This window comes from Siniperca chuatsi, linkage group LG15 (assembly GCF_020085105.1).
Source record: "Siniperca chuatsi isolate FFG_IHB_CAS linkage group LG15, ASM2008510v1, whole genome shotgun sequence".
NCBI classification, from domain to species: domain Eukaryota; kingdom Metazoa; phylum Chordata; class Actinopteri; order Centrarchiformes; family Sinipercidae; genus Siniperca; species Siniperca chuatsi.
This window is the reverse complement of record NC_058056.1, coordinates 18787716-18810231: the sequence shown is the minus strand read 5'-3', so window position 1 is coordinate 18810231 and position 22516 is coordinate 18787716. Positions and strand designations below refer to the sequence as shown.

General features: G+C 42.4%; 1 long non-coding RNA gene across 1 annotated transcript; it reads right to left on the bottom strand.

Annotated features, from left to right (window-relative positions):
* Positions 1-485: 485 nt before the first annotated feature.
* Positions 486-16368, bottom strand: LOC122862244. The gene is made up of 2 exons (XR_006374656.1): positions 15974-16368; positions 486-753 (listed from the first exon to the last, which is right to left on the bottom strand). It is a non-coding gene; the product is annotated as an uncharacterized LOC122862244 (long non-coding RNA).
* Positions 16369-22516: the final 6148 nt, after the last annotated feature.

Below are 22516 nucleotides of genomic sequence, written 5' to 3'. Positions count from 1 at the left end.
CACCGAATGATACAGTAAAGAGTAAACGTTTAGATTTTCTTTTCCAATGTCTCAAAGTAAAAAATCATGCACTCACAGCCCTTCTCCCCATCGGAAAATCTAATTTATAATGGCTGTGTGTTTATATGCACATCAATATGCCTTTATCATTCAGGAAACACAAATACAGAATTTCTGTGTTGACGCATGCAAACATCGTATCCTTTTCACAAAAACCCAAATAAGCTCAAATCCAAGTCGTGGAATAAAAGCTTATTGGGGGAAAAAAGTTAAATAGAAATACCACAGTTTTAGTGATATTAGCCAGGATAATGATGCATGTGTCCATGTTGTTCCAGTTGTTGTCTTTGGTGGTTTGGCTCACTTTAAATGGTATCTGAGGGCTCATTTGAAATGTTTTGTTTATTTATATGTGTGGGGATATTCGGGGGCAGGATGTAAAAAGAATATGTATAAACATATTTCAAACAGGAGAGACAAGTGAATAAAGTAAAGATAGTATTTATTTAACAGATGATGTGAGGTGTTAATCTTGTCTTTGGCGCTTAGACTCCGCGAGGAGCTTTTTGCTGGTGGAGTTCGTCTACCCTGAGCAGCAGCAGAATAAATCCCCCCGTGGAGTCTGGTGGTGGTGGCTGATGACTCTGCTGAGGCTGATGGCTGAAGAGGTTGATGGAATGATGAGCTGAAGGAACGGCGAAGACTGGGCGGAGATGGGGAGGTGGAGGGGTGTGCAACCGTTGCATGAACGTACTGAAAGCAGAGAGAGAATCATATTTAAACAGATGGCAGTAAGATGATAGGTTGACAATGAAGGTGTGTCACTGTTGGACTATTGGATAGATGAGACCAGCTGATGGAACAGCTGATGTCCCGATTTGACAGCCCCGTATAATGACAGCAGGAAAAATAATTGAGCATGCAAAGAGGAGTGAATGGCAGAATAGTATGAAAATAACTACGCTTTAATAATAATAATAATAATAAAACTTTATTTATAGAGCACTTATCAAAACAAAGTACAAAGTGCTTCACAACAAGAGAAATAAAATACCACAGTGAATGATGAAATATAAAGAAATAAAATACAGAAAATACACAAAAGCAATAAAATAAACAGCCAGTTCAATGTGTTTTGAGAAGAGACTTAAATGAAGACACTGACTCAGACAACCTAATTTCTTTGGGCAAGTTGTTCCAGAGCCTCGGGGCCCTGATAGCAAAAGCTCTGTCCCCCTTAGTTTCCATCCTGGATTCGGGAACAGACAGAAGACCTCTACCCGAAGATCTCAAACTACGTGAAGGTTCATAAGGGATTATAAGGTCTAAAATACAGTCTGGAGCCAGGCCATGAAGAGCCTTAAAAGTAATCAACAAGATCTTAAAATCAATCCTACAACAAACAGGGAGCCAATGTAAAGAGGTGTGCCTTAAGCATGCAGAAGTCTAGTCTTCCTGACTGAACTTAAGCTACAGCTTCATTATCCTGAGTTTGATCTTAACCAGAACACAACTGAAAAAAACAGTGCATGTGAGTAAACCTTTTTCCCTCCCTCCATCCTCTTTGTTCCTGTAACAAGTACCTTCCATCCCACCAAATCTACTCTTATCAAAGTGACAAATCACCTTTTACTTATAGCTGATACTGGTGATTGTTCGATTTTAATTCTTCTGGATTTGAGCTTTGATTTGATTTGATACTGTGGATCTCTCCATCCTTCTGGACCACCTTGAAAAGTAGGTTGGCATCAGGGACACGGATCTAAAATGGTTCAAATCCTATTTATCCAACAGGACTTTCTCAGTGGTCATGGGTAATGCTTCCTCTTCTGTGGCCCCTCTGACCTGTGGTGTGCCCCAAGGGTCCATCCTTGGCCCCTTGGTGTTCTGTATATACATGCTGCCACTGGGACATATCATAACTAAACACAAAATCCAATACCATTGTTATGCAGATGATACACAAATTTACATTCCATTAAAAACCAGTGATGAAGGCTGTTTTAATCATCTTTTATCCTGTCTGTCAAGTGCTGGATGTCCCTAAACCTTCTCCAGCTAAATGAAAGTAAATCTGAAATAATTATCTTTGATTCCCTAAAGTCCATCGCGATTGTACAGAAAAATCTTGGATTCCTGTCTTCAAATGTCAAACCCGCAGCCAGAAACCTGGGTGTGAAATTTAACAGTAAACTTATATTTGAAAAACTAATACATATTTCTCTCGCCACCTGATCTCAAGAAGGCCATGCTTTTATTTCTTCTCGGTTAGGCTATTGTAATTTATTGTATTCTGGTTTGAGACAAAAAAACATCTTGCGCCTTCAGTTGGTACAAAACGCAGCCGCTCGGCTTTTAACAAGCAATAGAAGACATGACCATATCAGACCTGTTTTTAGCTTCTCTTCATTGGTTACCAGTTAGTTTTATACTTGATTTTTAGATTTTACTGATCACCTTTAAAGCACATTATGGTTCAACTCCCAACTAGATTTCTGAATTGCTGCTCCCCTGTGAGCCAGGGCACAGCCTCAGATCCTCAGGCAGGGCTCTGCTGGCTGTAGAACTCCCTGCCCGACGATCTGAGACTTGCTGAATCAGTCACATCTTTTAAATCACTTCTCAAACAGTATCTTTTCAAAAAAGCCTTTTATTGATTCTCGTACTCTGTTTTATTGCCAACATATCGTATCTGTTTTATTATTAGTAATTATCTTTATTGTAGGGGGATTTATTTTATTTTATTTCATTTCATTGCATTGCTGTATTTTTAAATGCCTGATTGTATCTGCTAAAATGTTTTAACCCTGATTCAACCATGTAAACCACTTTGTAACTTTTATTTTGAAAAGTGCTGTATAAATAAAGTTTATTATTATCATCCCATCTCCTCGGGAGCTAAAAACGGGAAGCCCGATCTGTGGGAGCCCGCTGCCTGGTCACCATGGCAGCTGCTCAAACACGACAGTGGCTGGTGTTGCGTTAACTGCCAAATTTGTTGCTTTACTCCACCGGTATCCCCTTCAGTACTTTACCTCACCCTCAGGGAACCTGAGTCACAGCATGGGAGAGGAGGTGAGAACACCAAGTAGAGAGGGAGGTAGGGAGGAGAGGAAAAGGAGAAGAGGGAAAAGAGGGCTACCCAGTGACTTCTCAGAGGTCCTCATCCTTCATTCTGCTTTGGGCAAAGTCACACCACGGTTCTCCATGGTTTCCTGTTCTCTCATCCCGTCACAGAACATCTAGCTAGCTGTTTTTTATTTATCACACATGATACACAAAAAGTTAGCTGTGAAGGAGATGAGAGCAAGAGGTCATGATTTCTACCACAAGAAAGGTTATTGTGTCTTTTTCCCCAACTTTAAGGGCACATTCAGACTGAATGCAGCCTCCTCATTAATTTCAATGAGGTCACCGCACTGCCCCTCACCCACCCACCACTCATTGTGAAAAAAGGTGAGCCTCTGTGAACTTTTGCTCGAACACAATACAATCTCATCTGCATTGGCCAATCAAATACATGCAAGCACACATTCCTGGTAGTAGCGCCGTAGCCAGGACACCTGAGAAAGTTTTGAAAAGCCGACAATCAAACGCTGTAAAAAAAGAAAAAACTCACAAAATGTCACGTTTTATTTATTCATTTAAGTGTTTAATTGTATTTTATGTAAACTGTATCACCCTTCATTATTTTCTTAAGTTGCTTCAAGCCGACTGAACTACCAGGTATTTTATGATTTTATTCTAAAAAATAACAGAATCAGTCTTGAAAAAACAACATATGTAATATGTATGTAACTGGAAAATGTAAACTTATACTTATTTCACTAAACCCCGCAATTTCCCAGAAATATTACAGAGGACATGACCTCAGTGTCCTCAGTGGTAGCTACAGCCTTGCCTGGTAGAGTGCTTTGTAATATGAATAACATTATTCTGCTTCGCAAACATGGCACTGACTGTCACAGTGATCATTTTACAGAGTTGTAAAATCCTGTCCCACTGCTGTGCAGTGATGTAGGAAGTATTCATATCCTTTACTTGACTAAAAGTAGCAATATAAAATATTCCATTACAAGGATTTTTATATGTACTGTATATATTACAGCATATTATTGCATTATTACTGATGCATTAATGTGTAAGTAGCATTTTACTGAAGCACATTTTAACTACTTTTTATACTGTTTTGTAGTTTAATCTACAAAAGGCATCATATTTAATGTTTTTTATGTGAAATATTAATCTTCAAAGTAACATGTAGCTAAAGCTGTCAGTAAAATGTAGTAGAGTAAAAAGTACAATGTTTCCCTCTGAATTGTGGAGTAGAAATATAAAGTAGCATGAAAATGAAATACTCAAGCCAAGTACAAGTACCTCATATTTGTACTTAAGTACAGTACGTATGTGCTTTGTTACTTTCCACCACTGCCCCACTGCAGTGTTTGGCAACTGATAAATCTTCAAACTTATGGATGCAATAATCAAATTAGACTTACTGAATCATATTTCATTTTCTCACTGGTACCTTTAGCTACACACCTACACCCATGTGTTTTATTTTAAAGCTTTCAGTCTAAACAAGACTTTAGGGGAACATTGAATATGTGACCTTTTCCTGTAATTGCCTGCTCACACTCATTCAGCTGGAGGCGTTCCCGCCTGGAGGTTTTGTGTACAGCTACGGCCTTTTACTGCCAATTACTGAGCAATTAGTTAATTGTTAGTGCCATACTCAAAGGCACTTCAATAGTGGTTGCTAAAGGATGGGAGAGAACAACAAATATGCCTCTTTTTCCCAGTAAGTATTAAACACTCTTTCATCAGTATTACATACAGTTGGCTATGGTGACTCACTCTCATATTTTGCTCATCCACCTTTGTGTCATTTCGGCATGATACCAAATTGGAAAACATGTTTGAATGAGGGCTCCTCAAGAGGGGTTGTTGACAAAAGGACAACAAACATTTACAGAAGCTGCTGCACCCTTCTTGGCAAGACGAGCAGGAGATGACATCAGAGGAAAACACAGTAATTCACTGTTTACGTGGTTTATTTTGGGGCTTGATTACGTGTAACTCCACAGCCTTTTAGAGGCTTTAAGATCACTAACCATTGGGGCCTCAGCCGTTGTTATTATTGCCTGCATCTGTTGAAAACCAAATAATGGCGGGTGGTCACCTTTCATCATGGAATGATGGGAATGGGTTCTGTAAGGTGAAACTGTACAACGCAGACATGGCTGTGACATCATTGCTTTTAAATTTGTTTTCTGTCCACTCGCTAGCAGTGACAGAAACCATCTGGGCTAGTTGGAGAAGGCTGGATGATCAAGGGAGTAGCAGTGTGTGTGTGTGTGTGTGTGTGTGTGTGTGTGTGTGCATCTGTGCTTGTGTTAGCATATAGTATGTGTGAATTTGTTAAGCCCACTTTTACTCAAAACTTGTATAGTGGGTTTCACCATAAGGTTTCAAGATGATCGCTCTGGGACAGAGAGCTGTTTAACCCACTTTTAACTTTGAGCTTCAATGTGCTTGCAGAAGAACGCTCTGCCAGATCGTGAGGAATGTCAGGTTTCTGGGTGAATGTCGAGTTCACCAAGAAACACAGAGATAATACGGGTCTGGAGTCAGTGAGCAAGGATCTACCTTAAAACTCTCTGACACTCTTCCGGGCTCTTCCACGAGGTTTAAGCTATTTGTGCAACCCAGCCTACATTAAATACACGTATGTCTGCACATACACACAACCACAGACACACACACACACACACACACACACACACACACACACACACACACACTGTTACCCACTACCGCCACCCTGCCCACACTCTATTTCAGTCTGGACTTTACCGTTCCAGGGACCGCAGGCCCCACCACATAGAGAGGACTGTGTTGGGCTCTCTAACCCCAGTCAGACCAGGCTATTCGCTGGGGTGGGGCGGGGCAGTGGTGGCGGGGTGAAGGTGGTGGTGGTGTGGGGTGGGGGGGTGTAGTACTATCTCGCAGCTGTTTTGCTAAGGACGGCGAGGTCTCTCAGCATAAATTTCACTGATATCACCTCCATCAGAGGGCCATAAAGCTGATTTATTATAAATACAGCTCTCATGTGTTTACTGGGTGCATTCTTGGGCCTGCAACATCTTTCAAAGTGAGCACTTGCAGGTGCTCTGGCTCAGTCTCTGTGGGGCAGATTGGAGAAAATCAAGGAAAAAGTGGAGAGAAAAAAACAACGACTGGGAGACAGGGAGAAGGGGGCGATGGACAGAGGAGGAAGAAGAGAAAAAAGGATAACTGATGGTTGCGAGCTAGGAAAACATGGCAGCCATTAAAGAGGTGATTTAACTGAGTTTGAGGTGATAAGGATAATGTGCAAAAGTATTGAGTTACTTTCTGTCACCCAACTCTCAGCTCCCAGAAAATAAATCTGCAGGTGAGATTCCAGCTAATCGGCCTCTGCTGCAAACGATACATTCCTCTATTAGCTGAGATACTTAGATCTAACAGCTTTGGGCAGAAAATGGAGAATGGCACATGATAGGTTGATTACATAGGCTTTGATTGTGATATAAGTTATAGCAACAAAAAAAATGAAAATTACAGATGAAGGAGAATGATGCACAGTTGAAGAATTCAAAGGATAATTAAGGTTTATTACAACTTTGACAAAGCAATCTCAACTCAGGTTCCAATTACTAGGTTGGTCTGGAGCTTCTGACTTTTACAAAGTAAGAACACACTGGAGAGATTTTATATCCCATCTGGCTTCTTGGGAATGCCTCGAGATCCCCAAGGAGGAGATGGAAGGCATTGCTGGGGAGAGGGATGTCCAGACTATCTTGCTTTGCTTGCTGTCACCATGACCCGGCCCCAGATTAGCAGCGGAAAATGGATGGATGTACTTATAATAAACCAGTATAATCCTTTAATACAGTAATTTCTGTGGCCTTGAACATTTCACTTAACATCCTCCAAATCCTCTGAAATCATTCAAATTTACACTCACTTTAAATCCTGTTTGAATGGCAAACAGAATTAATTTTATTGACTAGTTAAATGTGTAATTTGGCTTTCATGCATAAAATAAACTTAAACGGTAACTCTAATAACGGAAAAGAGGCTCCACACATTTTAGCCACAATTGCATCTCAATTAACTAACTGCTTATGTTTTCAGACAAGCAGTGGGATAAAATCTCATCTCTCCACTTTCTGGACATGAATCTGTTTTTGTACACCAGCACTGCTGTCAGGGGGCATGGGAAAAACATGTTTCAGTGATGACATCAAGTGGTATTTAATCTTGTTTATGAAATAAAGACTTGGCACTAGTGATGTAGCGCTGAGAAAATTAACAGTTCTCATCTTACAAGTCCTGTTTATTTTAAACACTTTAATCCACTCACATAACTGGGTTTCTTTTCCTTAATCTTGCCACTTTATTATTTGATTGCAAAGCACAATGACAAAAAAATAACATCTAAAGGAAACAAAATGGAGTCCAGATGATAGAAACGGGAGTATCCTTCACCGCAGCTCGGTGGATTTGCTTTCTCCTGATCTCACCTCAGTTTCCGACAGTGACATGGCAGAAAGGACGAGTCAGGAGGGAGGAAGGGAAGGGAGTGGGGGGTTGGAGGGGGTGTGATCTTGGCTTTGGAACCCATAAGTAGATCAGCAATAATTAAAAAGAGGACCAAGAGAGAAGAAATGTGAGTCATTCCAGAAATGCGAGGGAGCTGCTTGCTTTGTGGATACGGCAGGAGATTGACTAATACCGGGAACTTTGAACACATCACTGAGCTGCATCATTGTGTCTGTCTGACCTCACACACACAGTCATATATTTTCCTTTACAAAACATATCTGATGCAAAGATGACACTGAAAGTGAAAGAAAAGTGAGAGATTTGAACATTGGAAACAGTGAAGGGCTGAGATTACTTTGAGAATCTGCAGTTACGCGTAGAAAACACAAAACAGAGGGAGCTACCGATTTTTTTGGCATGTGAAGAGACAGGGAATATTATCAAGAAATATTTCACTTTGATGGAAGCCTTTTAGCGAACCTGTCAGCGATGAATGTGTTCACTTCAGGCTCAAACAATCCACCCCACTCCTTCCCAGTACTTGAATACTTCTAATCAATCTTCTGGCTCATCCCTCCTCTCTTTTATTTGTTAAACACTTCACAGTAAAAGCAGGGGGAGCAGCTTTGGTAAATAGTAACATTAAGCTACCATTGTTTTAGAAGCACCTGCTATGCCATGGAGAGCGGTTAGGCTTGGTATTTATTTGTGAAGACACACACATACACACACACACACAGAGCAACATGTAAACAAATACCCACAATCGTCCTACCACTAGTCCACAATCTGGCTTGTGTTTGCTTTCCAGCATTTTTTCACAGGGTGGAAATATTTAGCCCTGATGAAACATGCATTTATCTAGCTTTTTTTCTCCCCAACCACAACCTCTAAAATCAAATAAACGAGGGAGCTCTATTCTTTTTTTTCCTTCCATAAAACCCCATCAAGAGGAATGCTGGTAATCCATGTCTACTCCTCCATCATGCCTTGTTCCTCTCATTACCAGCCATGTTGTTCCTATTACGCCTCAACATCCTCTGCTCTTATCAAGATAAATGCTCTGAGATATCATTTCATGTTCCCCCGTTTTGCTTATTGCCTGCCCAAACACAGAACACAGGTTCACTGCACTGAACCAATTTGCTGCATGGTTGTGGTGTGGGAGTTTCTTTTTTTTTTCTTCCATCCCTCCTTTCTCTCTTTATTTCTCTCTGTAAAAGCTTTTCCACTGACTTTCCTGGCTGCTCCACTCATTTTTTTTTCTTTAACATAAGGAGTTGTTTATTTGGCTCTTGTTAAAGATGGAACACAAGCCTCAGAGACTTGAGTTAGTTAGGGTGATGCAGAGAAAGAATGGCAACAAAATGTACGTGACAGATATCCGTAACACAGAGGACGGTCAGTGTGCACATATGGGATTACAACTAGGTTTGACAGGTTCCACATCAGAGGAAGTATCTGGAGATTTTCAGAAAGTCACATTTTGAAATTCCCAGTTGTTAACAATTTTTTTACTCTGTACACTAATTGAACTTGCACACGTCCTCCTATTTCTCAACAACAGAAAACCCATGAAGGAACAGCTCAGTATCCCTAGGAAGTACATCCATATTGGACGATTCCACACCTTGTGATTTATGTGTATTGCCAACATTGCCAACATGTGTATTGCCAACACCTCATGATTTATGTGTATTGCCAACATTCAGTGCCAGGACGTAGTGTGTGTGTGTGCATAAAGTAATGGTCGGGCATGTAGTGGATTTAACTTTTATGCAGGAGTCCACAATAACACCCCCCTTGTTATCAACCATTGCCACACTCTTCCCCCTCCCCAACTTCAAGTGTTTTAGTTGTTTAACTTTAACCATACTGTATTTGCCCTGCGTGGATATTGTACAAAGCTAGAATTTTTAAAACATTGGCATTGGACCTAAAAAAAACTTGAATGTAACAGGAGAATCTTCCAATATCACCATTCTTGTCTGGCTATAGGGAAGGAAGAACAGTCTCCATTATAGGGAGCCAAGGTCCTGACGCCACTTCCAATAAACCAGTGCAGCCTCTTATTGAGGGCTTCTTTCTTCTGTCATCTTCAGACGAAAATGTTCCTTAGATTTATCTGTTTTCTTAGATGATTGAGTAACTCTTAAAGCACAACTTAAAAACATTATTATTTATTATCAATGTATTCAAAAAACTTTCTCCACAGCTTTATCCAGCACAGCAAAGCACTTTTTATAAGTCATCATAACTGTTTCTTCTTTATCTGTGATATCCACCCATGCTCTCTTTTAACATCACTTCTCTAGATTGCTTGTTTTGTGGATACAATAGGAGATTGTCTAAACTTAACACCAGGAACTGTGAACACATCACTGATCATCACTGTCTGCCTCTCTCTAACACACACACACAAAAGCAACCCCTACACTCATATTCCCCATTTACAAACCATATCTGACGCAAAGATGATGCTGAATTTGAAAGAAAAAAAAAGTGCAGTGAGTGGCGTCTGTGTAAGCTGGTGATGTTTAACCTGCAACCGTTTGGGCCTTGTATGAATTGGTGTTGATTAAAGGCCGCTAGAACATAAATATTAAATAATGATAATATTACATGGGTGCACGGTGGCAGAGCGGCTAAAGCTCCTGCCTCCCAATAAGGAGATCGTGGGTTCGTGGGATCGATTCCCGGACCAGACCAACATCACACAATCTCTCTGGGTGGAGTCTGCATGTCCTCCCCGTGTTACCGTGGGTTCTCTCCGGGTTCTCCGGCTTCCTCCCACCGTCCAAAGACATGCATGTGTAGGTTAATTGATAACTCTAAAATTCAAAGCCCAAAGTCACTGGGATAGGCTCCAGTCACCCGCGACCCCTAACGGGACCAAGCGGTAGAAAATGGATGGATGGATGGATAATATTACATAGTTTAAAAAAATATTACTATCCCTGTATAGACAAATGAAGCGAACCACATAACATACAGTTAAGCAAGATTATGCTGTAACAGTTCTTGTTGAATTAGGTTTTCTTACTCCTGGTATGGAACCTGGAAGTTCCGGTTTCTCTTCACTTCTCTATATTGTTATCTTCTGTCGTGTCTTTCCTCTCCACACGAACTGCAGACGTGCAGAGAGAGGACGAAAGACAGATAGAGACTGAGAGCAGTGCAGGAGGGAGAGAGAGAGAGAAAGAGAGAGAGAGAGAGAGAGAGAGAGAGAGAGAGAGCATGGACAAGAACGAGTACAATTAGCCAGTGTGTGAACAAGCTCTTGTTTATTGACTTTCAGGGAGAAACTTTATTAACCTGCCTAGCCTTGAATGGAAGACACCTGCTGTTGGCACTTAGGCTGTCATTACAGCAGTAGAGAGCAGCAGGGAGGGCCCTCGCCATGCCCAGCGCTGCCTGCTGTTCCATTGTCCAGCACCCCATCACCCAGCAATTGAGTGCTACAACGTTTACAATGAGATTGCCCTTTGTTGGGTATCGTCGCTAAGCTGACAGACCTTTTTCCCCTCACTTGTCAGCAATCAAATTATGGTGGACAAACCCACCAACTCCGGTTTTGTTCCTTTTGTCTGTCAGTAAAAAATAGGCGCTGTCCGTGATTGACTGTTTTGTTGAGGTTGCCACTGGTGAAGTGGGTGATTGCGAAAGAATTAAATTCACTACAATGCTAACAAAAAAAGTTTGGATGGATAAAGAGCCTAAATGGGAGGCACTGAGTCATTGTTAGCTTTAAGTGAGCCAATGTGGACAACATACAGTAGATACGACGGGGCATTCTGATTTCACACACTTTAATGTCAACGAGAAATTCAAAATCGCTACACCTCCTGTCATTTACAGTTGCTCCATTAAAGGCAGCTGTATGGAGCTAATTTATTACGCTACAGGTAATTGTCAGGTAATTATCAGCAATTATAAAAGTAATTGCTGACATCTAGGAACATGTCGGCATTGCCACAATGAAGTCTGATTGGGAGCAGTCAGATGATCAGACAGGTTTAAAGAGTTTAGCCAGATAATGTAAAACCAAAAGTTAAGTGCACACAAATGTTGGTAATTATGCCTCATTGTGCAGAAAAACTGCACATGCATCAATGACAGTAACTACAGAAGGTCATATTTGAAACAGAAAGTTGGTCTGTGAACTTAAGTGGATGTTTACAACAAACAGTTTGAGTGTTAATTTTACGGTTTGCCTTCATTTTCACCTCCAAATAAGTTTGACTAACCTGGCAGTTTGTTTAAAATCTGCATGACCATCTGATACTCGTGTTCCTTACCCCAGCTTATTTTTAGCAATGTTACTGAGATCAGAGCAGATCTCAGCTTTTAACTTCTATAGTATAATAGTATTATTATCAATATGAATGACAGCCAAAACTACAAAAATAAAACCCGGGTTGTATGAAACCAGATTTTTCCTTCAACATCTGTTGGACAGAAACAGAAAAGCAGAGTTACTGATAAACTCCAAGAGTCCATAAAGCAATTTGACACCGAATAGTGAATTTTGTAGGGATAGTAAAATATTTAATAGCAGTAGCTGTCAATATCACTCTGTCTATATCTACTTGGTGAATAAATATGATTTTGATCTTGCTCCAGAACGGGGAACTAACTGTCATTGAGGAGATGAGAGGATAGATGGGTCCTTCCACTGAGTGATACTTCCTCTAAAGTGCATGGTGTCAATGGCTAACTTTCAGCAGAGCAGATAAAACCCAGCTATCCTGGCTTTTATCGCCCTTTCAGGGCTCAGGGAGCACTGATACTGCCCATTACAAGGACAGCACTGAGGCGAGCCTGGATGCGTGGGCTTCGGTATGTCTGCAGCTAAAAGGAGTATCTGTGTGTATACTTGTGTGTGTGCTCGTCCTCTAACTGATGTGAGTTCACTAAAAAAAGAGGTAGGGGAGGTAGAATTATGGCGATAAAACCGGAGTGTGCTTAGTCATCTAAAGTCTCTTTATGCAAGTGTGTATTTATTTATTTGTTCTCATTCAGGAAATTAGGTAACTGGAAACCAAGAGCAGTTTACAACCAAACATCCACAAATATACAAGCTGTGCACATCCAACTTTTAACCTTACTGGAGCCAACATGTACTCTGTGGACCCCTCAGGCAAACATTATGTTGATGATCACAGCTCAACAAAAATAATGTTGCAAAGTCAGCTATTGGCTTGTCCTTCCGTCCTCCCAGTGCCCAGCAACAAACTATTCATTTGTTTATACACTGTTGGAAAAGATTTGATAGCAGGCACTGAATTTCCTGCTTTTGCTTCTTTGTGTTCAATTTTTGATCTAATTCCTGTCAAACTGGCCCACAGTTCTGAGCATGTTATGAGATGATTAGCTGTAGCAAATTCCCAAGGATTACCAGTCAACTAACAGTTACAGGTCAGCTGTAAACAAGTCAAAGCATGACATAAACACATGTTTTGGCCCAGCTTTGCAGCAAACCTGCATTCTACTGTACCCTCAAACAAGCTGATTTAATTTTAAGAAAAAGCATTTGGTGTAAATGAGGTGTCAGTGTGTGTGTGTGTGTGTGTGTGTGTGTGTGTGTGTGGAGAGCGTGTTAATTAGGTGTGGAATGATGACCTTTGCCTGGCCTAAAGGGACCTTTATGCATAGCAGCCATGGAGAGATTAATAGGTATTGCTAGGCAACATGAACAAGTGGTCTGCAAATTCTCTCTCAAGTCATTAAAAACACTTCATTTGGCCATACCAACACCAAAAACTACATGCAGTGTTTAGATGTGGACTGTAAACCCATAAAAATGATCTACATGAATTTTGTGAATGCAAGGTTGCTCGAAATAAGTGACATGTAAGGCCCCAGTGAGTGATAGTTTGTATACTTGTTGCTCGTGGCTTCTTAGTGACCAATTTGCTGATTAAAAAGTTGCTACATGTTAAACAATGCAAAGATAACAGAAGCTATTTGTGCAAACGAGGAATGAACAGTATTGTTACTGCTTTTGTTCATTGTTCTCTCACTTAGCCTCACACTAACAATGACATATATCTCCGAAGTATGTTAGATGGATTGATGTCTGTATAAATATAAATGTATTGTCGTCTTCTAAAGGCATTCATTTCGTGACTCCAAAAACCTCCATTCCACCCTTCGTCTGCTGCTTGTTGGCCAGACTCTGCTAACCAGCCTGTTCAAGAGAAGAAGCAGAGAAGCAAGTGTGGTGTATAGACCAGTTTAAATAAATACTATAATATATAGGCACCACCTCTCTCTCCCTCCTTCTCTGCTGTATCTTCCTCTCTGTCTTGAGTTGTTCTATCTGCTCCCTTATGTGTCTGAGCAGTGCTGAAGCCACTTTTGTGGTGCTTTTCAAGAGGAACCCCTTTGAGAAGCAGCTCCTCAGGGAATGGGGACAGGCAGTCGGCCAGCTTCCAGAGTAAACATATAATCATCCCTCGGACAGCTATAATTATATCTGGGATGTGAAGGAACAGAAGCAAGCGAGAGCCAGGCAGATGCACAGTAGCAGAGGTAAAGCAGAAAGCTGTGCACTTAATATTTGTTTTCTGCCATGAAATAAAGCTCAAGTTGTGTTCAGTGAAGAGAGGGGTTGATGGAACAGCAAGTAGGCTCACAGCCTGTTGTGGCGAGTTTGGAGTTTTGTTTTGGGCAGTGGCTGTTTTGCGTAAGCGTGCATACACAGACGTAGACGTTTAATGTCAAGACACGTCTGCGTCCATGCACACACAAACACACACACACAGGCACACACACCTTGCATGCACATCTCCACCCAAATACAGTTGAACCACACAAGAAACAGTGGGTGGTTTCAGGGCCAGTATGGAGAGCTCCCCTAAGGCCTGTTCTTTAATCCAACATATCTCAACAGAGCAACTTTAATGCGGTTAACTAACTTGCAGGCTTTGTGGTCAACTGCCATTCCACCAAGCCATGCTGAAGAGAAACTGATTACAGCGCCTGGCTGGAAGATGAAATGACTTCCAGGATGTTTTTTTTCTGTAATTAAAAATGAATTTGTCGCTACTGAGCAGCAGAAATGAACCTGGCCAGTGAATACCTGTTTTCCTTTGCATCACCTAATTCAGTTTGAAACCAGCCAAGCCTTCGTCTTTTATGTGAAAGTTCCCCTCTAATTTTCCTTGTCTATGGTGCCCCAAGGCTGGTTTGATGGGGGTGGAGAAGGGTGACATCACAGCATTTAGACAAATTCCATATGAAAGAAAAAAAGGAACGGCTAAAGCTATTCTCCATAAAACAGTGGAAACACTATAAAGTTATAGGAAGCGATTAGCTGATAATTAAGAAACCTAAACAAACCCCCTACCATTCTCACACATCATTACTGCCTCCCAAACATACAAAGCAGCAGCACATGTGCGCACAAACACACACAGTGGAGGTTGTCTCTAGGGCCGTAGGTTCAGGCCTCAGGAGCAGAAGGGACCGAGGAGGGAGGGCTGAGGGAGCAGGCTGCAGCTGGGGTCAGGAGAAGGCACGTTAATCACCACTATCCTGTCAACAACAAAGAGTGGGCCTCACCCAAATGCTCTGCTCGGTAGCCATAATAACACCACGTAGGTATCACTGTGAGTCAGGCAGAGGTGTCACTAGAGAACCAAGAAGAAGGAAGTGAAGACATGGTGTGATGATGCAATTACAGGAGTAAAACAGGAGAGGGGAGGAACAGAGTAAGACAGGAAAAAAATCTCAAGTGGTTCCTTTTCTCGCTTAAGTATCACTTAAAACCACAGGGGTTTTTTTGGAGAGGGATCCCACACACCCGTTCACCCCCCAATTAAAATGCGATAAATTATCATCATTGGCTGGTGTCTGACATGACTTATTGCTTGTATGCCCCACTCATCCCCATAAACACAGCTACTCTTTTCACCCGCATCAGACACCCTGGAACTGAATGTCAGGCACTGAACATTTTCTATTTTTTACTGTAGCTCTATAACCACTGCTCTAGTGATTTTTAGGTAGAGGTAGAGGTTCTCAAGTCTTCTTCACCTCTCTGCCTGCACACAGCAAATGTGTTGTTTCAAGCTTCAGTAATTGAAACACAAGCCTTTCCTGCAGTGACCAGACTGCGACCCCACATTGGGTCACATTACTGAGCAATGGACATGTTTAGATTTTTCACTCCAAAAGAAAACATCATTAGGATCTGAGAGTGGATTTCACTTTTCCCTCATGTCCGCAACTCAGAGGTAATGGCGGCTTACCCCCCCAGAAAGGACTGTGGCCTTAGACCTGACCTTCAACCTACTGGCCCTCCACAGTACACACAAACACACACACACAGAGACTACAAATTTCTGCATTTAAAATTCAAAACAGGATTACCACTTACAAGTGCAAACTGTCTCCAAGTGGTCTTTTTTTCTCTCTTCCATCTGGACTGTCTCTGCTCCAGCAGTTGTCTGATCTGACACTCATCCTGATAATAGAGTCGGGCCCAAGTGAAACCAGAAACAATTTGTTTTGGTCTGAGCTATCATTCCATTTCCCATAAGCCATGCCTCTCCCTTCTCTCCTCTCAGCCCCTCTTTGTATCTCTTGCCAAGAATTAAAAGGAATGACTTTAGACACAGTTACAAAAAGCAGCTGCTGAGTAACTTTCCTCTTAGAAACATACTAAAGGCCATTCCAGATTTACATATCTTATTCCAAATCACAAACTGCATGCCTTTTAAAGAGCCCCAAGGCTGAAACAAGGCTCTCTGCTCGCTCAGATGGAGCAGCATTTCAGAGTCCTCCTCTGGAATGAATAAGAGAGGAAGTGGAGAGGCCACACTAACCCTAAGGCAGGAAGTGACATACTCTCAATGACGCTAGGCAGCAGTTGTTTTGAATCTTGTAAGACAAAAAGAAAGTTCTTAAGAGTAACGATAGAGTGATGGGGAGAGGATGAGGAAAGGAAAAAGGTAATTTGATTAGAGTCGTTGCCTACAGCAGCATTTCCAATTCTAAACATGTCCGTCCTAAACCTGCTGATGTAAACACAGCATGCTCTCTGACCTTTGTGGTAAACATCTGTTCAGGGATAGGCTTTCACCCTCATTCAAGCACCGTCTGACATGGCATTGATGAATACGCTTTTAATCACCAAAAGCAACACATAAAATGAATCTTCATTATCTACTTAAGCAACTAAGTAAACACGGCTGTCTTGTGAGTACAAGAGCCACAAGTAAAGCTGTACAAGCAAGCTTTATTGACACCAACCAAACGGAAATTTAAAGCTTGTGAGTAGTTTGCTGTGAAGTCTCTAATCAATGAGGGAGTTTGCACAAAGTTTTTAAACTATGAGTTTATCAAGTCTATCAAGTCACTTTGGGGTGATGAGTGTCAAACTTTGCCCTAATTTATCTAGGATGAACTCCTCTTCATCACTTCTAACCACATCAGCAATTATCACTCCATCTATCTGTCCTCAGTCTCGCCACCAAATACGGTTCACATGTTGGAACAGTTCTATTGGTATCATCTGCAAATGGAGACAATTGAAGTCTTGGTGCCTCAGGAGACAGAAGGACATCCCTTGGGAGAAAAGGAAGACCCTTGAAAAGGTGAGCAGCAGCCGGTGGGTCCGGGGCCTAGGCCTCGTAAAAGACCTGCAGCCGGCTAGGCCAAGAGGGAGGAAGGAGGCAATTAAAAGACCTGCAAGTGGCCTGAGCATTGGGCACCAGCTGACTTTTATCGTGTCGTGAAATAACTACATGCGGGGGCAATGGCAAAGAGAGAGAGAGAGTGAGAGAGAGATGGAAAAAGAGAGAAAGAAATTGAGGTGGAGGTAGATGGGTGGTGTGACTGTATGCTGGATTGGGGCTAGGCCTGGCCAGACCACCGCTGAGAAAAGGGGCAGGCTATCAAGACAGACGACTTCCTACTGGAGTCTGATTATCCCCTGGAGGCCCAGGGAGAGCCCTATAAAAGCCTCCTCATTAAGACCGGACCATTTATAGACGGCTTAATGAGTCTAGGCCACTAAAAGGAGAGAGGGAACGAGGGACTGATAAAGAGAGTGTCCACTTACTACTTTGGGGTTCCTGTCTCTGCACCTCCCTGCCCTCAGAGGTCTAGTCAAAAAAATCACAACAATCACCTCCGTGGGTAAAAATCACACTAAGTTATTCATCCAATCCAAACAGAGCATAGTCAGATTTTAGATATTACATTTTACAAAACCAAAAGTCAATTTATTTGTCCTAAAATCTTTGTCTACCTCAGTTAGCACTGTTGCCTCACAATGGGAAGGTTTCTGGTTTTTATTAATGATCCCATCTGTGTGGAGTTTGCTCATCCTGTAATAGAAGTCCCTTATTTCAAACAAGCAAATATTATGTGGATTGTAGACTCATGTCACAAGTGTGTGAGTGTGGAGACCTGTCCACAGGGCTTCTGTTTTACCCCAATGTATGTTGGAATATGCTCAAACCTCCCCATGACCTTTAATACGATTAAGGAGTATGATAAATGTGCTACTTAGGTAACACTGGTCTCTGATCACAAATGTACATCCAAACCACTGAATGCCTTCTTAAGTTGCGCAACAGGTCCTGCAATTTTCACGTCTTGCTTGAAGTCATCCCTCACTAATTTTTAATTAATCATTTTCCGAAGAGCCTGCACAACAACTCACACTTTTTTGCCTCAGAGGCAAAAATTGAACTCCAACCAAGTGACTGGATGGACACTCAGCATCTGATAAGTCCTACAGTACAAACAGAGCGATGACCTCCTATTGGTCATTCGTCATACCACTCCCCCTCAAGCTCCATGCATCCTGGTCACCACCCTCCATGACCGATAAACCACACTGATCCTATCTGTACCTCTGAGAACAACAAACGCTACATCTTGACACCAGCTTTTTCACCCTAAACATGCACACACATGCATGTGCACGTGCATGCGTTCCCACCTGTGGTAAGTGTGCTCAAGTATTTACATGCACAAACACACACATTCACAAACCACACACCACTATAATCTTAATTAGAACCAAATGCTCCTTAGTGAGATGTTTTGAGAATAATTCAACTTCATTCAAGAAGTAGAAAAGGAAAGAAAAATAATATAAAACCTTCCTCATTTACACTTTATCCAACACCATCCTCAAGAGCACATTGTAAAATCCCTGTTGGACTAATCATGCAATACTTATAATAATGCAATGCCCATAAATAGTGCAATAAAAGTGCTGGCAGTAGTCCTGGAATCCTTTCACAGGGCACAACTGCAAATAGATTGGTCTCTCTGCCTCTTCACTTGCTCGGTGGCACACTGGGTGTTATTCTCCCCCTTGGAAATAAAGAGGCATTTTGTTCTGTCAGAAAAGAGCTTTGGGGTGGTATCAGTGCGCCACTTTGTGCCAAGGCAGAGAAAAAGAAAATGAGAGAAAGTGAGACAGTTTTAGGAAGAAGAGGTTTAGAAGATTGAATGATTAATGACAGTCCTGCAAGCAGAGGGCACTCAGGAAGGGATGAGATTCCACAATAAGACAGGATTATTAGAATCTTACACATTTAATTAGATAGTTCCCCTCCTGCAGCTCCCTTTAGCATTTGAATCCAGGTCACAGCATATTGCTGCAACACCCCTGTGAAAGGGATATCATAAAGAAAAATAGTGTCCAACAATCAAAGAATAGCTGAACTCAAGGGATTTTTTTTTTCCTTTCAGCCAAACCGGGAAGCACCTTGGAGCATGAAATGTGGCTCCAATTGTTTCTCTGTGTGTGAATCCACCCATAGCGCTACAGAAGGGTTATTGGCAGGCAGGAGGAGGGGAGTTTCGGGAGGGGATGCTGAGCTGAGAATGCCAGGAATGTCCAGCCCTGTTTACAGCCCAGGCCGGTTCACACCTGCAGGTCAGGGTGCTATCACCAGCCCCGGCCCCTCCTCTCCCTTCTGCCCTCCTCATTACAAGAGGGTCAAGCTCAGAGGTGACCTAATTAGAAGCTCATTACATCACAGACAATCTCCATTAGCATGCCAAGCTGGCCTGTTAATCCATTAGCACCACAGAGGCCCCCAGGGTAGCCTTTACATTCCTGCCCCTGTGGCCCTCACTCAGGGCCCCCGCCACACACAACCACAGTCACACACACCTATACCTTTTTTGATGGGAGAACCCAAAATAACGCTACCACTAATATGAACAATAACACAAACGTTAATACAATGTTACCCATAGCCTTATCAATAACAAAAATGATTATGCTAAGTATTTACCATTGATGGAATATCCTAATATACTGGTTGCTAATGTGCTTCAAGGTGAACTACAGTGTCAGGCTTTAGTCATTGTTTTAATAGGCTACTGTTAATCTCAATAAAGGGTCAAACAGTCATTTTGTCAAAATACTTTTGATTCCAGGTCACATACTTTCTGCGGATTGGATCAAATTGATTCTGAGGTCCATCCATCCATCCATCCATTTTCTACCGCTTGGTCCCGTTAGGGGTCGCGGGTGACTGGAGCCTATCCCAGTGACTTTGGGCCTTAGGCAGGGTACACCCTGGACAGTGGCCAACTCGTCGCAGGGCGATTCTGAGGTCAAGTATCTGTTTTCTCTCTTAAACCAGCATTTCTTAAACCAGTTTGATGAAAAAGGTCAACCTGCTACTACTGGGATATAGTAAAATAAAGTTGAAAAAAATCCAAATATGTTGTGCAGTAACTTTAATTTCCTCGAGTAATATTGGTCCTATGAAAGCTACCATTCAGAAAGAACTTGTTTTTGGTGGGACCTGGCCAACATGAAAGTAAGCCATTTTGATGAGGCGGTGATGTCCTGACACTTCAAGGTCTTTAGTCACAGTGGGACAGGCAGAGGAGGGGAGAAGTGTCAGCTACTTCTGGTCTTTTATACGACTGTGGTCTCTGAGCAGGGCTCCACCTGAGTGTTTTGGCCGAAGAACAGGCTGGAGACAAACTCAAAACATATTAGCCCTACTCTGTCTTTCTACATCTGCTGAAGAGCATTTGCAGCTCCAAGAAAAATCCTTTCCTCCCCCTTTTGACCATTAGCGAGAAATGAAAAAAAAAACAAAACTGAAAGTCATATTTCAGCAAGCTGTTTTTTGGCACTGAAATTGCAAAGTTACAACCCTCTTAATACTTTTGTGTATTTGCCCTAGGTCTGCTTGTCATTATCGTATACTTCCAACTGAAGTTTTAAAAAAGTGAAAAATTACAGATCTTCTCACAGTAGGGTGCTGAGGTGGAGTCAAGCATGTGTCAACGAATTTCCCTGCTCCTTTTTTTCCACTGTTTACCCCCATAAATGAACTTCCATTTCTGTGCCTTTGTTGGATAAAGCCTCTAAAGAGCTGGGTGCAGCTGTGGGGTTGTGGCCCAGCTGCTGGGGACTGAAAGAGCCAGTATCTATCTCCTCACTGGGGACCTGAGAGACACTGAGCCCCACTACCTTCCCTTTGAAACCTCTCCCCTCTGGTGACTGGCAGACCATACAACGCTCAGAGCTTTGTAAGTGACTCCATTGTCGGGGGCAGATTGAGAGGAAAAAAGGGGACTAGCCCCAGGGATAGAAAAGCAAGGTGAAACAAAAAGGTCTGGCTCTGTGGTCTGAAGAGGGCAGGAATGGATCAAAGGGCTGGGTGCTGACCTGCGGCCTTTGTCCGTCAGACAGCCCTGGCTTCATTTAACCTCTCTCTGGAGGCCGGCAAAGCCCACTGGGATATCGTGCTACACAGACGCCATGCCCTATGGGGACATCTCAGTGCCTCCTCTGCAACCCCTCCACCAATCCCTCTGTCTCCTCCACCTGGGACAATATCACAGGTGAAAGTGGATGGGAGGGGTTGGTTTGTGCTTCGCCCCAACCTGTCAGGGATCCACCACAAAGGGAGCTGAGCCCGCTCTCCGGATGCCCGGCGGCCTAGTCTTACCTTACTACATAGCATTCACATGGCCTTGCTGCCTCCCTGCCCTGGCTCCACTGGGAAAGCCACAGCATGGAGGGAATCAGAACAGAGAGGAGCTCTCAGTTGCTCACCTGGGGATGGTAAACCTTAGCTATGTGGCAAACAAAGGTGAACTTAGTGGATCGCTGCTGCATTGTTTAGTTGGGGAAACTTAAATCTTCTAGTCTTAATGAACTGTTGAATAGAGAGGATTTTCTATGGTTCAAGGGGCCATGTGTGATTTTTAAAAACCTGTCCATCATGCTTTCAATAGGGGCAGGTCTAACAAACAGGCTGTGCACAATACATCCTGGGATCTTGAACAGTCAAATTAAATTTTCAGAAACTGCACTAAAAGTGCACTGTTGCTATGTTATTGGACCTGTTATCACATGAATTGATATTGAGCAAGTCATTCACACATACAAATAATGAACATGTACATTACTGGCTTTAAGTGAAGGTCCTGCTCATCTTGCTTATTGTGAAATTCAAATTATTAGAAGCTTCAAGTGCCTTATAGAGAAGTTGTAGTGGCATCAGAGCAGGTGAGCATTTCCAAAAGATTTGCCAAACAAAAGCAATGTGGGGGATTACTCAAGGTGTGGAGCAGTTGAAGAGGAAGAAGGAAGCTGGGAATGAGAGGCAAATGGAAGCAGAAGGAATACCTGAGCTGAGATGGGGATCGGGGGTCTAACTATGTTGGGAACGAAAGCGGCCAAATCGTCCTGCTTTCATTAGTGCGCTGAGTGAAGCCTCTGCCGAGGCCTTGATTCCCAAGACTCTCAGATAACAAGTGGCTTCCCACACTGAGGCTTTCTGTTTTCTGTTTCCTCTCCAATAAAACCAGCCAGAGAGAGCAAGAGAGAGAGAGCAAGACTGATAGACGGGTGGGGAAAGGGGAGAGGGGACCCCCTTGGTCTGCTGTTATCTGTCTAACTCAGCCATTTGGGAGGGGGGGG